This window comes from Amblyomma americanum, chromosome 3 (genome assembly GCF_052857255.1).
Source record: "Amblyomma americanum isolate KBUSLIRL-KWMA chromosome 3, ASM5285725v1, whole genome shotgun sequence".
NCBI lineage: Eukaryota > Metazoa > Arthropoda > Arachnida > Ixodida > Ixodidae > Amblyomma > Amblyomma americanum.
Window position 1 is genome coordinate 1,763,323 of NC_135499.1, and position 12,752 is coordinate 1,776,074.

Consider the following 12,752-nt stretch of genomic DNA (forward strand, 5'->3'; position numbering starts at 1 on the left):
CCGTTTGTGAGCGACTCGGTGCACAGAACTGAAATGTAAAGCAAAAAAACAGCGCGAACAAACGGGGACTAGACGAAGAATACACAGGAACAAGCGCTGACTCTCAACTAAAGTTTAATCACATGTAAACATCTTCCAGTGTGCGTAGGTTTGCTGTAAACATTAAATACAAGGCCAGTCGGAGTACGGGTTCTCGTGGTGTCCGGGAATGGGAGGCAGCCGTCGATTTCTTCCTCAAAAGTGAGCTTGATTGAGGGTTCAATGGAGTTCAGGTGGTCCAGAAAAAGGGCCATGTGCTTGCGCTCTAGGACACAGAAACAGTCGTCCACATACCTTAGAAATATTTTTGGTCGCGGCTGGAAAGTGGTTAGGGCTTTGTTTTCAATGACTTCCATCGTGATGTTCGCCGCTGTCACCGAGATTGCTGCTCCCATTGCTGTGCCGAACGTCTGCTGGTAAAAGGTGCCATTATAAGTAAAATAGTTGTTAGCGAGATAGAAGCGCAATAGCTCGCAAAGCTCTGCTTCGTCGAAAGGGGTCCGATCTTGCCATGAGCCCTCATCTTCGAGACGTTGCCTGCAAGCTTCAACGGCCAGATTGACAGGTACGCTGGTGAACAGTGAGCAGACGTCGAAAGACACGAGCATGTCGTTGTATTCAGGGACAATGGCTTTTACCTTGTCGATCAAATCGGACGAGTTCTTAACGTTCATTTCTGTCTTTCCAACCAGTAGAGCCAAAACACCGTGAAGGTACTGCGACAGAGAGTGCACAGGAGACCTCCTGAAGTCTACTATTGGGCGTAGAGGGGTGCCTTCTTTATGAACCTTTGGAAGCCCGTATACGGCGGGTGCCGAGCCGTTCGTACAAAGCATCTTATCGTAGAGGCGTTTCATGGATGGTGGAAGGCCCTCGAAGATTTTTGCAAGCATTTTCTGAAGAGATGTCTGCACTTTTGACGTGGGGTCTTTTGGTAGTCGGCGATAGGTATTGTCGTCCTGCAGCAAGGCTTCCATTTTTTCTTGATACGAAGAGCAGTCAAGGATTATCGTAACATTGCCTTTATCCGCAGGATGAATTGCAATTTAATCGTTAGCCTGTAGGCTACGAATTGCCTTGCGTTCATCTTGAGGCAGGGAGTAGTCTGGTGACGTCTTCTTCATACGAGACAGCACACCTACCACCTTCTTCCTTACTTCGTCTTGAACGTATCTGTCCAGGAGTCGCACCTCAGCTGAGCTTGGCCTCAGCAGGTTTCAGACTGCAAGATGACATGGGTTCTTTGTTTCGAAGATCGTTGTTGACCTAGTGCCTGTTTCTTTTTCAGCAAGTAACGCTTGCATCTTCTGTTCTCGTGATTTCGAGTGCTTCTCCACTCTTCTGCGCATTTCCTGGTTGGCGACTAAATGAACGCTGGCGAGAATTTCCGGAGCGATGAACTCCAGCTGGCGTTTTGCGAAGAACAAGTCCGTCTCCAGGCGTTTCTTTGTTAGCTTGCATTCTTGTATCCGTGCTTGAAGCAGTTGACGTTCGGCCTTTGCAACGACCTGGAGACCGAAGCGGGTTTTGACGGGTTTCCTCAGACGCAATGATTTCGGTATAACTTGAGAAGACTGGTAATTGAGGTTGAAGTGCAAATGCGTGCGAAATCCAGTGAGGCTGCCGGAGATGCTTACAAAACGACGAATTTCGGTGATGGCCGGTGGTATCTTTACTTTTCATCTTTTCACTTTGGCCAGTGACCAGCAATCTGCATCATCCTCATGATCATTGCCGGTATAACAAAACTTTCACTCCCAATTATTGCTGCACATCGTTTCTTGTGAGATACTGCAATTGTGCACAAATTTTTGAAGTTGTATGTGAATGATAAATGTAACAGAATGGAAAAATTGCTTCAAGCTCATAGTTTTTCAACGCAACGGCACACAATCAAAGAAACGAAGGATAAGAAGGACGAACACAGCGCTGTGTTCGTCCTTATTTTCTTCCTTTTCTTTGGCTGTGTGCCGTTGCGCTGAAAAACTATGAGCTTGAATCAAGAATACTACCAACTAGCCCAAGAACTAACTCTACTGAAGAAAAAATTGCTCTTGTTGAATAAATGTGCTTGCATACAACTGACAAACTGTTTTTATTTATAGCGCAAGGAACACCATGGCTGAAGTGTGGTCTGCTGGAGGTGGGGAAAGAAACCCATTCTTCTGAGCAATTCAAACACAAAAGCTTATACCCAGTGGTCACTGTTTGGCAGCATTGGACAGTGAACCTTGCACATCCTGCGCACGAAGCGGATGCTCAAACCACTGGCCACTGCTGTGGTTGCAAGCACACAATTGTTTTGTACCTCTATTTCGTGAGCTCTCCGAGCTGTACTGTAACCTGTTATCCTTTGGCTGTTCGACTCTCTTCCCTGAGTGCGTATAGGGCATAAATCTGACATGTTTTTCATGCATGGCCAAACCATATCCAAACAGATTTTCAGCCCGCTTTCCAATAAAGGCGTGTTGAAAAATGAGGATCATTGCAAGGCACTTCGAGTGATGACGTGTTAGACGTGACCGTCAAGTATTAACAATTCCAAAAGCCAGGGCAGTGCATATACATACTTCGGGCATATTCCCGAGAAACAACTAGAAGCAGATAGTCGTAACTCAAGCATGGCTGCCTAGCTCTGCAAAAAGATAAAGAGGCATTCTTGGGCTTTATTTCAGATTGAATACAATCAAAAATGCTCCCAGCACTCTAATTTCAACAGCTGCGCAGAAAGGTACTCAATGAGAAGCAGGAATTAATGTTTACAGTTTTCATACCACAGACTGAACACCTGCCATTATGTCCTAAGCATTAAAGGGGCCACTAACTGATATGATAACAAAAGAGCAAGGGAAATGGCTAAGCATGTTGGAAATGCGCCTATGCAACAAGGATGTGCACTTTCTGGTGAGGGCAAAGAGCAGGTTTGCCTGCGCCTCATCAGTGATATGTTCCGCTATGCTCACCGCGTGCCATCTATCATACAGCCCTGTCTTCTTCGGGTTTCCATCACGAAACAATATTCGGAAAAATGTTTGATTTTGTGGGGTTTAACGTCCCAAAGCGACTCAGGCTATGAGGGACGACGTAGAGAAGGGCTCCGGAAATTTCGACCACCTGGGTTTTTTTCACGTGCACTGACATCGCACAGTACACGGGCCTCTAGAATTTCGCCTATATCGAAATTCCGCCTTCGCAGCCGGGATCGAGCCCGCGTCTTTCGGGTCAGCAGCCGAGCACCATAACCACTCAGCCACCGCGGCGGCGGAAAAATGGGGATGTCTGTGTGCGAGTATGCGTGCGCGCGCGCGCGTGCGTTGTGTGTGTGTGTGCTTGAATATTGGGAAAATGTGGACGTGGACCACCAGGATTAATTTTCAAGTACACATCCAGACCGTATGCATGAATGCTTATAGTAAGTTACGTTTACTGCGCAGAAAACTAGCGCATGCCTCATTCATCGCACCCGCCACGATGGTTCAGTAGTTAAGGCGCTCGTCTACTGAGCCGGAGTAGCTGGGTTCGAAACCGACCACGTTTCGGTGGAGGCGAAACGCAAAATGAGCCCATGTGCTGTGCGATGTCAGTGCACGTGAAAGTCCCCCAGGTGGTCGAAATTATTCCGGAGCCCTCCACTACGGCGCCTCTTTCTTCCTTTACTCTTTCACTTACACCTTCCTCCCTTCCCTTATGCCGTGGTTCCGCTGTCCACAGACATATGTGAGACAATTACTGTGCCATTTCCTTTCATCAGAAACCAACCAATTTTTCAATTTCTTTCATCGTTTGGGTCGAGGCTTATCCCAGATTGGTTCGCCCGCTCCCCGAGCATGCAGCAATCGTGTGAAAAACGTGTTATGCCAAAGATATTGCCATGCTGGAGTGTATTCAGCGACTTGCAGCTAGGCTTATCTTTTAAGACTACAGGCCAAAGTCATCGGCATCTAACATGCTGACGCGGCTTGGGCTGGAGGCGCTCCAAGCACGACGAGCTGCTGCAAATCTAAATGTCCTGTATTTAATCTACCACCAAAAAAAAATAGGCTTGCCAAAAAATAAAGACTTGTTCCCCCTCCCCGAAAAGAGCGTCAGGCCTCAGAAATTTCATAAATCGTACTCCCGTTTTTGGCAAGGACCAAACTCTTCCAAACATTTTTCTTCAGACATGGTAGTTGCGCGAAATGCACACACTCAAGACAGGGTACGGGACGAGCGCAAACTGACAACTGATTTTATTCAATGAACACAGCATATATTTGAGGAAAAAGAATGCAATCCCAGCATGGTGGGTGGCGCAACGAAAAGGCACAGCATGTGACAAACTGTAGCACACTGTGTCTGAAGTATTGCACCAACTAGCCCGAAAACACGTTCTACTTCTTTCTAGATTTTTTTCCCACATATAATTGAGCTATGGAACTGTCTGTCGTTATTTGTTGTTGAATGCGCTGATATTGCTACGTTCGATCACTCTGCAAAGACGCTCCTCCTGTAACCTCTCCTGCTTTGGCTGCTGCGCTGCGTGCAGTATTACGCGACTACGTATGCAGCTCATTCGGTCGGAAAGCCGTCGGCGCAGTCAGCACCGCGAGTCGGAACTAATCGGGGGCTGCGGAAAAAAAAAATTGTGTCATGCCAACCGTTTGCAGCAGAGTGTTCCGAATGGTGTCACACGACTCAGCGTTTCGCGCAGCATAAAGTTACTATTGAAGCTGTTACCTATCTTGCGACAGTGATTCTAACCGGGACCTGTAATAGGGGGCTGCGTAAAAAGTTTATTTCGTGGTAATTTGTCGTTTGAGGAACGGAAAGCTACATAACTGGCTCCCTGGGTCAGAGGACAACTCAATCGCGCTTTTAGGTACGTGAGGTGGTGAGAGAGAGGAGGAGATGTGCACTACATGCGTTGGCGTTGACAATGTAGCAGAAAAGCCGCACTGGAGCAACAGGCCGCCGGTGTTCACGGGGGCTCAGTGGAGTTGGCATTGACAATGTTGTAGGCTCATAATAGAAAGCCTAACCCACTACGCTTTCGCTACACACCTTTAAGGTGGGGCCTAAGTGTTTTCTCTAATTTTTGTGGAAAAAATAAATGTAAAATAAATCTTACTTGATGGCCGGAAAATTGCGGATTCCTTTAATCGTTTCATCTAAAGTGTATTACCTGTGAAACCCATCCTCAGGTGCACGGAAAAATGCGTTAATCGTAGAAATATTATTTATTCTCAGCTGAGAGTGAGTTATCATTGCTTCTTCAACATAATTTTAAGAAATAGTGCGGAGCTGACGACATTCCAAACATTTTTTGATGACGCTATGCTTTACAGATAGCTGAATTTAAGCCAATATGTTTCACGTCTCCTTACGGTGAAGTCACCTACCCTCTGACTGAAAAGTAGGACGAATGGTGCCTATTCAAAAATCAGGCGATCTAAATACTAGCTTCCATCAATCATTCGCAGCCATTGACAATTTTCAGTGCACTTACTGGCAGGTGTGATCAGGAATTTTCTCACTTATAAAGACATACTATCCCCGTTCTAGTATGAAGGCCGAAAAGGAATGTGAACAGTTACAAAAGTGGCGACTACCTTTTGTCAGTTATCATGTATTCTTGACAATTAAGAACAAGTAGAAAAATAGTTCTCAGACTGCCAATGCCTGCGATACGGTGCCACACAAGACATTTATAACCCTATTTTCCAACAGACGGCCCTCAGCCTCCCTTTCTAGATGAACAGCTCATTCATTCATTGATAATATAGAGCGCATCGGTCTCCCCAGGATAGAGTTGAATGGACTTAAGAATATTTAGAGAACGTGAGTTTGTCTGTAGCGGCGATGGGGTCTCTTAATCCCCGGGAGGCACTTCTGGTGTGTCGCAAGGAAGTGTACTGGTCCTCTGCTGTTTGTTTGCATAGTAACGATTTAAGGAAGAAAGCTGGGCTAGTTTGTGTTTAGATCTAGAGGACATAGTAGTAGCACTATATCAGGCCCTGGACACTTGGCGGCACACTGGAAATCATATAAACATAGTGAAAAAACTTGCACCCCATTTTTTGAGCAGACCCGTGTCATATATGTAAATGCAGACCAGAAGGACCGGGAGGTATTGGAAGCCTTTCTTACACGCGTGGAAAGGCAATCGTGCGTGAGCAAACCAAATGTTTATCTCTGAAGCCAAGTATTGAGGTTCCTGCATCGGGAAGTTCCGTGACGCAAGCGATTTCATTGTTGATTTTCTTGGCACCTGATTGTCGCCTATAAATGCGTTGAATTTCAGAGAATAAAGTCAGTTGATGTCTAGCGCCTTTGTTGCCTTCTTCTATCCTGTCGTCCCCGTTTTTTAGCGCTACTACTATGTCCTCTCAGTTGTAATGATTTGCTTGATGTTTTCCTCCATTATGTACCCATAAAGTTATTTGCGGACAATTGCATTATGTCGAATCAGATAAGGGAAACGTCTCATTATGCTGTTCTCAAATATTCTCTGACGGTTATTGACCGATGGTGTGCGGAGTGTACTATGAGTCTAAATAACAAGAAAACTGACAGTCGTCCACAGACGTGTCTAGAGCGCTCGAGCTCTGTGCCGTTTGTGCTCCGCAGCGCGGAGAGCGACGTCTAACGGCACCGCCTGGTTGGAGATTTCGCATCTCTGAGTGTCAGTGTCATCTGAGCATCAGACATGCGCTATCACGAACCAGGCGCCACCCCTAGACATCGCTCTGCAGAGCAAATATCTGGACAGCAGTTGGGGGCAAATCACTAAGTATCGGTTAAGAAAAAAATATGCCGCCACCGTCTGGAAGAAGTTGAGGTAACGAGCGCTAGCTGTTCGGTAGCGCAACCTATCGTCCATGCGATGTAATACCACGTGATTAGGCTACTTTTGCGTACCTCACGACGAGCGGGCGCCTACCGCCTTCAGGTCGGGTATTTCTGACCAATTTGGGCCGAAAAAGTTTTTCGACTCTTTGCAGGGCCATTTTTCCTTACCGCAAGTGGTAGGCGCCCGGTCGCCATGAGGTATGGAAGTCTGAGCTTCCGAGTGCTGACGTCACAGCTGCCATGTTAAGCCTAACCGTAACTAAATATCAACCTAAATAGGTGACATTGGTGACTAACATGTTTTACTAATCGTGCCCATTAGGAATATGCCATTAGTTAGATCATGACGTCATCTGCTGCTTATTTATAGGCGATTACCTTTATTCCTAACCTTAGCTAACTATTAACTTCATTAGTTCATACTGGTGTCTAACATTTTCTATTCATCTAGAGGATTCCAAGTATCTAATTCGTTTTAAGATGACCTCATTAATTAGACAGTTATAAGCGATAAAATAGTCACGTGACTGGTTAATTATGTCACAAAATCAGTGACCGCCCCAATCAGTCACAATTAGATATACTAATGACGTTGTGATCAACCAATCACCAGTTGGGTTACTGTATCAATTTACTATGGGGTCCGCCACCTGGAATACCTCGGACATGAAATTTCAAATGTTTCAAGGCATAAGCCTTTCTTGGGCTCGCGAGTGCCGTGGACGGGAGTTGTGGACAGAAGTTGTTCGCAAAAGCGTCCGCACGAACTGTCAATCATAAGTTGTATGGTAGTTAGAATAAAATATAAAAGTTATATAAAAATATAAAATATATAAATATATATATATATAAAATATAAAAATTGTATAAAAATATAAAATATAAAAGAATAAAATATAAAAATATAACATAAATAAGTAAGAGTTGATAAACAACATATATGTAATCATAATAGTAATATTTAGTGAACAGATAGTAAAAGATAATGAAATATAGTGACAATGATGGCTATTGATAGTGACAGGTAGTGAGTGGCAGAGATGGTATTGATAATGAAAGTGATAGCTACTGATAGTGATGGTTCTCGAGATAGAAGGTGATAGTGTGATGACAGTGATGATGCTAGCGATAGTGACAGTAGTTGATAGCGATGATGACAGCTATCGTAATGATAATAGATGACAGCGATGATGGCAGTATAGGTGAAGAGTAATAAAGTAAAACAAATATAAAATAAAAATAATATAACCCAAGAAAAAATATGTAGGCAGAAAGAGGAATTCTTTAATTTTTAAAGTGAAAATGAACGCGATAAGTTCTTTCCGTTTGGCTCTTGACATCTCACTTTCGTGCACAGCGCAACATTTTCCGACGCACACACCGGCGACGCTAAATGCGACTGCTGCATTCCCAGTGCTTCCCCTTCGTCTTCATCTGGGTTTCCTGCGCGTCACCATCATCAACAGCCTGAGAGGTCCACTGTTAGGGCAAAGGCACTGAAATTCCTCTCCAATTCACCCAGTCTTTCACCAGCTGCGGCCGCCGTATCCCCGAAAACTTTCGATCATATCCTCCCACCTTACTTTTTTCCCGTCCGCTGCTACGCTTGCCTTCTCTTGGAATCCACTCCGTTACCCTTAACGAGACTATGCAATAAATTAATTGAGATTACGTAAAGCCGACGAGAGATAGGCATTTCATCACTCGTCACCGCAACGCAAGAATTTTTAAGCTAACATCAAGAACAACGAAGATACAGACGATTAAAAATTACGCTCCTCCTCTCCCTCCTCATCTCGTACGAACGGGGCACCGGACAAAAATAAAGAACACAGGTCTGGGACGGGGCCCCGCCCATGAACACGTCTCCGCTGACGTTACTTTTGCAACTTCCGGTTGTCGCTCCTAGCACCCCAGCAGCAGCGTCGGCGGCGTGATTGGGGCGTGCGTCGGGTTTCTTTGCTTGTCGTCTGTTGTAATTAGCAGTAATGGACCAGGACCTCGAGGCACGACGGCTCGCTCTTACGGCCGCGATGAGCATCGAGCCCTTTGCGTTCACGCCGTAAAGCGGGGGCTACATGGGGCGTTTTTCTCCTGCGATTATCGCACGCGAAAAAAAAAACGCGCTGGCGGGACGCCGGCCAGGCTACATGAGGCGTACGAGCGGCGAACGCCGCCGCAGTGTGGCCAGACAAGGCAAAAATGTTTTGGCTACAACTAAATGAACAAACAATGCTTATATGTTGTTTTCTTGTGTTATAATTAATAAATTATGCAATAAATGCCCTACTAATATGTCTATACACATTACCAGGTATGTTTAGTATTGTATCGATATTTTTGTGGAAGTTCAGCGGAGGGAGTTGGCCGGAAATGTTTCGTCTGGCGACCTTGTGCGACTGAAACGGTGGACCGTTGCGGATTGCGCAGAGTTCTATCTGAGCTTCGCTCTGTACATTGCTTGTGGCTCTCGTTGCTGAAAACTAATTTTAAACAGAGTTTTCATTTACTTCGCGCGGACGGCAAGCAGGAAGCGTTACTGCGAGGGAGAACGCGCCGCTTCTATTCTTGAGACCAAACCCAGTGTCCATGGGGGTACATCGGCGTCTTTTGTTGTTAAAGAAAAGATTATTGCTGATGAAGATGAGGGACCTAGAAGAAAAGAAGAAAAGAAAGAGGAAATTCTGGGTGCACCCCATCTGGCAAGTCAGAAAGGAGGAGGGTGAATACCACACCGCGGTAAGTAACTTGTCGGTCTGTAGCGATGGATCTCCTGTTGTGCGTTCGGGAACTTTAACTACCCCCAACTCTTCGTTTTGTCTTACCTGCTTCCTTCCTTTTTCTTGTGTTTGTCATTTTTTTGCTATGTTTTACATGATGTATCTGTAGCAACTCGCCCAGCTGAATGTTTTGCGGCTTGTGCTTGCCATAATCAAATTTTGTGCCAGTCGGAGGTCGTAATTCATAACTAGCATATTTTCCTTTTTTTTTCCATGCTTAAGATGCCAGCTGAATGCCACCCACGTTATGTATTTATCACTTTTGAAAGTGCACGAATGGCTTCATACGAGCTGTATTAATTGCGATGAATCCAGGAACTCCGTGGTGTGTCGTTGTAAGCGGCTGCATTCTCTAGCGTTGCTTTTCCGCATATGCCTGAGAAACCGGTTGCCGCGTCGGCAGCGTAGGCCAACGTACCCTTGACCAGTTTTGCTTCAGCACCTGCGGCGTTTTCGCATTGATTAAGATTCGCATCCGAGAGCTCAGAATGCACTCGGAAGTCACTTTGTTACGCTTGGTGTGTACCACTCCCGATTTTGCGTTAATGTCAACACACGCTGTTAAGAAACAGTGCTTGGTAGAGAGGCTGGCGGTGTGACTTTATAAAACAGGACGATGTAAACTGTGGTCCGCGTCGCTAGAAAAATGCCCACTCCAATATTATTAATCACAAAATAAGCTCCACATCTCTGTACGTCACCTACCATTTGTGTAATGATGAAGGGTGGGGTAAATATTTGGTGTCAGTTGGCAATTTTTGTTTCACTGTTGTCATTGCAGTTTCAAGTCATGAAGACAGATGAAGACATGTTCTTCCGATACTATCGGATGAGTCCGAAGCAATTTGCCGAACTGCACAGCATTGTCCGCAGTGACCTGAGGAGGAATTTTGTTTGCCGGGAGCCTCTTTGCTCTGAAGAGAGACTTGCTATAACCCTCAGGTACTGTAGCACTTGTGACTGCAGTGACGCTGTCACACAACTTTTCAACTACTTTCTTATCGTACACAGGTACCTATCCTCGGGAATGGCAATCAAGCAGATAGCACTGACATTTCGAGTTGCACCAGCAACATGTCGGCTTGTGATTCACAATGCCTGCAGAGTTATCTGGAAGCACTTGGAGCCGCTCTACCTGCCTGTAAGTATTTCTTGCCTAATTCTGTTCCTGACTCTGGTTGTGGAACTTTAATAGGCGATGTAGCAATCTTAAATTTGCATGAAAGAGCCAAAAGGGCAAAAGTGTAGAGCATTGTAGTGGCTTAAATGAACTAATTCAGAAAGCAAGACCATTTTTAGCATCTCTCACTTCCAAACCATCCGCCCAAATATTCAGGTTTGCTCTTTTTTTTTCATTTAGGAGCCAGGGTCTGCACAATGGGAGGAATCTACACAAGAATTCAGCAGGCGTTGGAACTTTCCTCATTGTGTAGGAGCAGTAGACGGAAAGCACGTCCAGATTACTGCACCACGAAATTCTGGAAGCAGATTTTTCAACTATAAGGTACTGTTCACTCCATAAGCTGAACCAGATGTCATACATATACAAGGGGTGCTCATGCATGTCTAATGTTCTCCTTTTATTAGGGGACATTCTCTATTGTGTTGATGGCCATCGTGGATGCAAAGTACAAGTTCATGATGGTAGATGTCGGTGCACCAGGCCGACACAGTGACGGCGGAGTCTTCAAATCGTGCACATTTGGAAAGAAGCTCAATGATGGCGTCGTGGCCCTACCAGCAGCAGCACGCCTTCCAAAAAGCCAGAAGGTTGCGCCGCATGTTTTTGTCGGGGACGAAGCATTCCAATTGAGGACAGATTTTTTGCGTCCATTCCCGGGCAAAGGCATGCTGCCAATCCAGAGGGTGTTCAACTACCGGCTGAGCAGAGCAAGGTATTGAATGCCATTGTAAAAATATGGCATTTTTTTTATTTGTGTTGTTGGAAAAAAAAGAACGAACTCAAGTGTTCTTGCACTGCTTTTCATGCCCAGCGATGGCTCAGTACAGTATCTTATGCTGTGATTGGGTGACAAGGAAGCAAGAGAAAATTGTTTTCTGCAGTACATACTTCTCGTTCCGGCCTGTAAAAAACTAAGCTTTAAACACCTTTTCTTGATAGTGTGTTTTCTTCTTTGTAATGATTCATGAGGCATTATAAACATAAATCACCACATTGTATTTGTCTACGACCAATGCATAGTTTAAAAATGAATTCCTTTAGTCACGCTGTTCCGGCATAAATAGCCAAATGGTGGCTTCGATACTACAGTTATACACAGGGCGCATGAGGCACAAGAAAACTGCAATATGGTCCCCGTTTTTTTCATTCATTGTCACACTTTCTTTTGAGGCAGCATTATGTAGTCTTATGGTGAATTAAGGCAATGAAGCAGTGAATAAAGCACTAAAGTTTGGTGTGTATGCACCTTTGAAACAAGATTTAGCAAATTTCTCTCATGTGATATTCTTTCAATTACTAATAGATGAAATGCACTCAGAGAAACTTCTTTCAAGTAAAATAACTTGTGTAATGCTAAAGCACAGCTACAAATAATCATGTTTTTACAAAATGTGCAGGCGCATCGTGGAAAATGCCTTTGGCATTTTGACAGCTCGCTGGAGAATCTTGCTTGGGCCCATGAACCTTCTACCCCAAAATGCAACCTTTGCTGTCCTGGCTTGCTGCGCTCTCCATAACTTCATCTCTTCTGCCCGGGAAACAACCTACTGTCCACCAGGCTATGTGGATTCCGAGGATGATTATGGGAATATTGTCCCAGGCCAGTGGAGAAGTGATGCTGTGTCAAGTAGCCTGCTTGACCTTGAAACAACGCAGTCCAGAAACTACAGAGCAAGTGCTGCGGACACAAGAAATCTTTTCGCCCAGTACTTTTTTAATGAAGGTGCCGTTGCGTGGCAGTGGGCTCACACTGGACTTGCAGTGCCACAGAATCCATAGTGGATTTAAAGCACCCATTGTCACTATATGTTGTGTCCCCTGTGCTGTGTCCCCTTCTTTCGTTCTGTTCTGTGTCACCAGTGTTCCATTCTAACGGCCACTTGCCCCTCTTCGCGCGCCGTCGCAAGATGCCCCCCACGGCG

General features: G+C 45.2%; 2 long non-coding RNA genes across 2 annotated transcripts in view; one reads left to right on the forward strand and one right to left on the reverse strand.

The window, feature by feature from the left end:
• The window catches only part of LOC144122836 (uncharacterized), a 160,687-nt gene that overhangs the window by 23,949 nt on the left and 123,986 nt on the right, over positions 1-12,752 (reverse strand). The window lies entirely within an intron of this gene.
• On the forward strand, positions 9,259-10,766 carry LOC144122835 (uncharacterized). Its single transcript, XR_013312910.1, has 3 exons — positions 9,259-9,606; positions 10,429-10,589; positions 10,659-10,766. It is a non-coding gene; the product is annotated as an uncharacterized LOC144122835 (long non-coding RNA).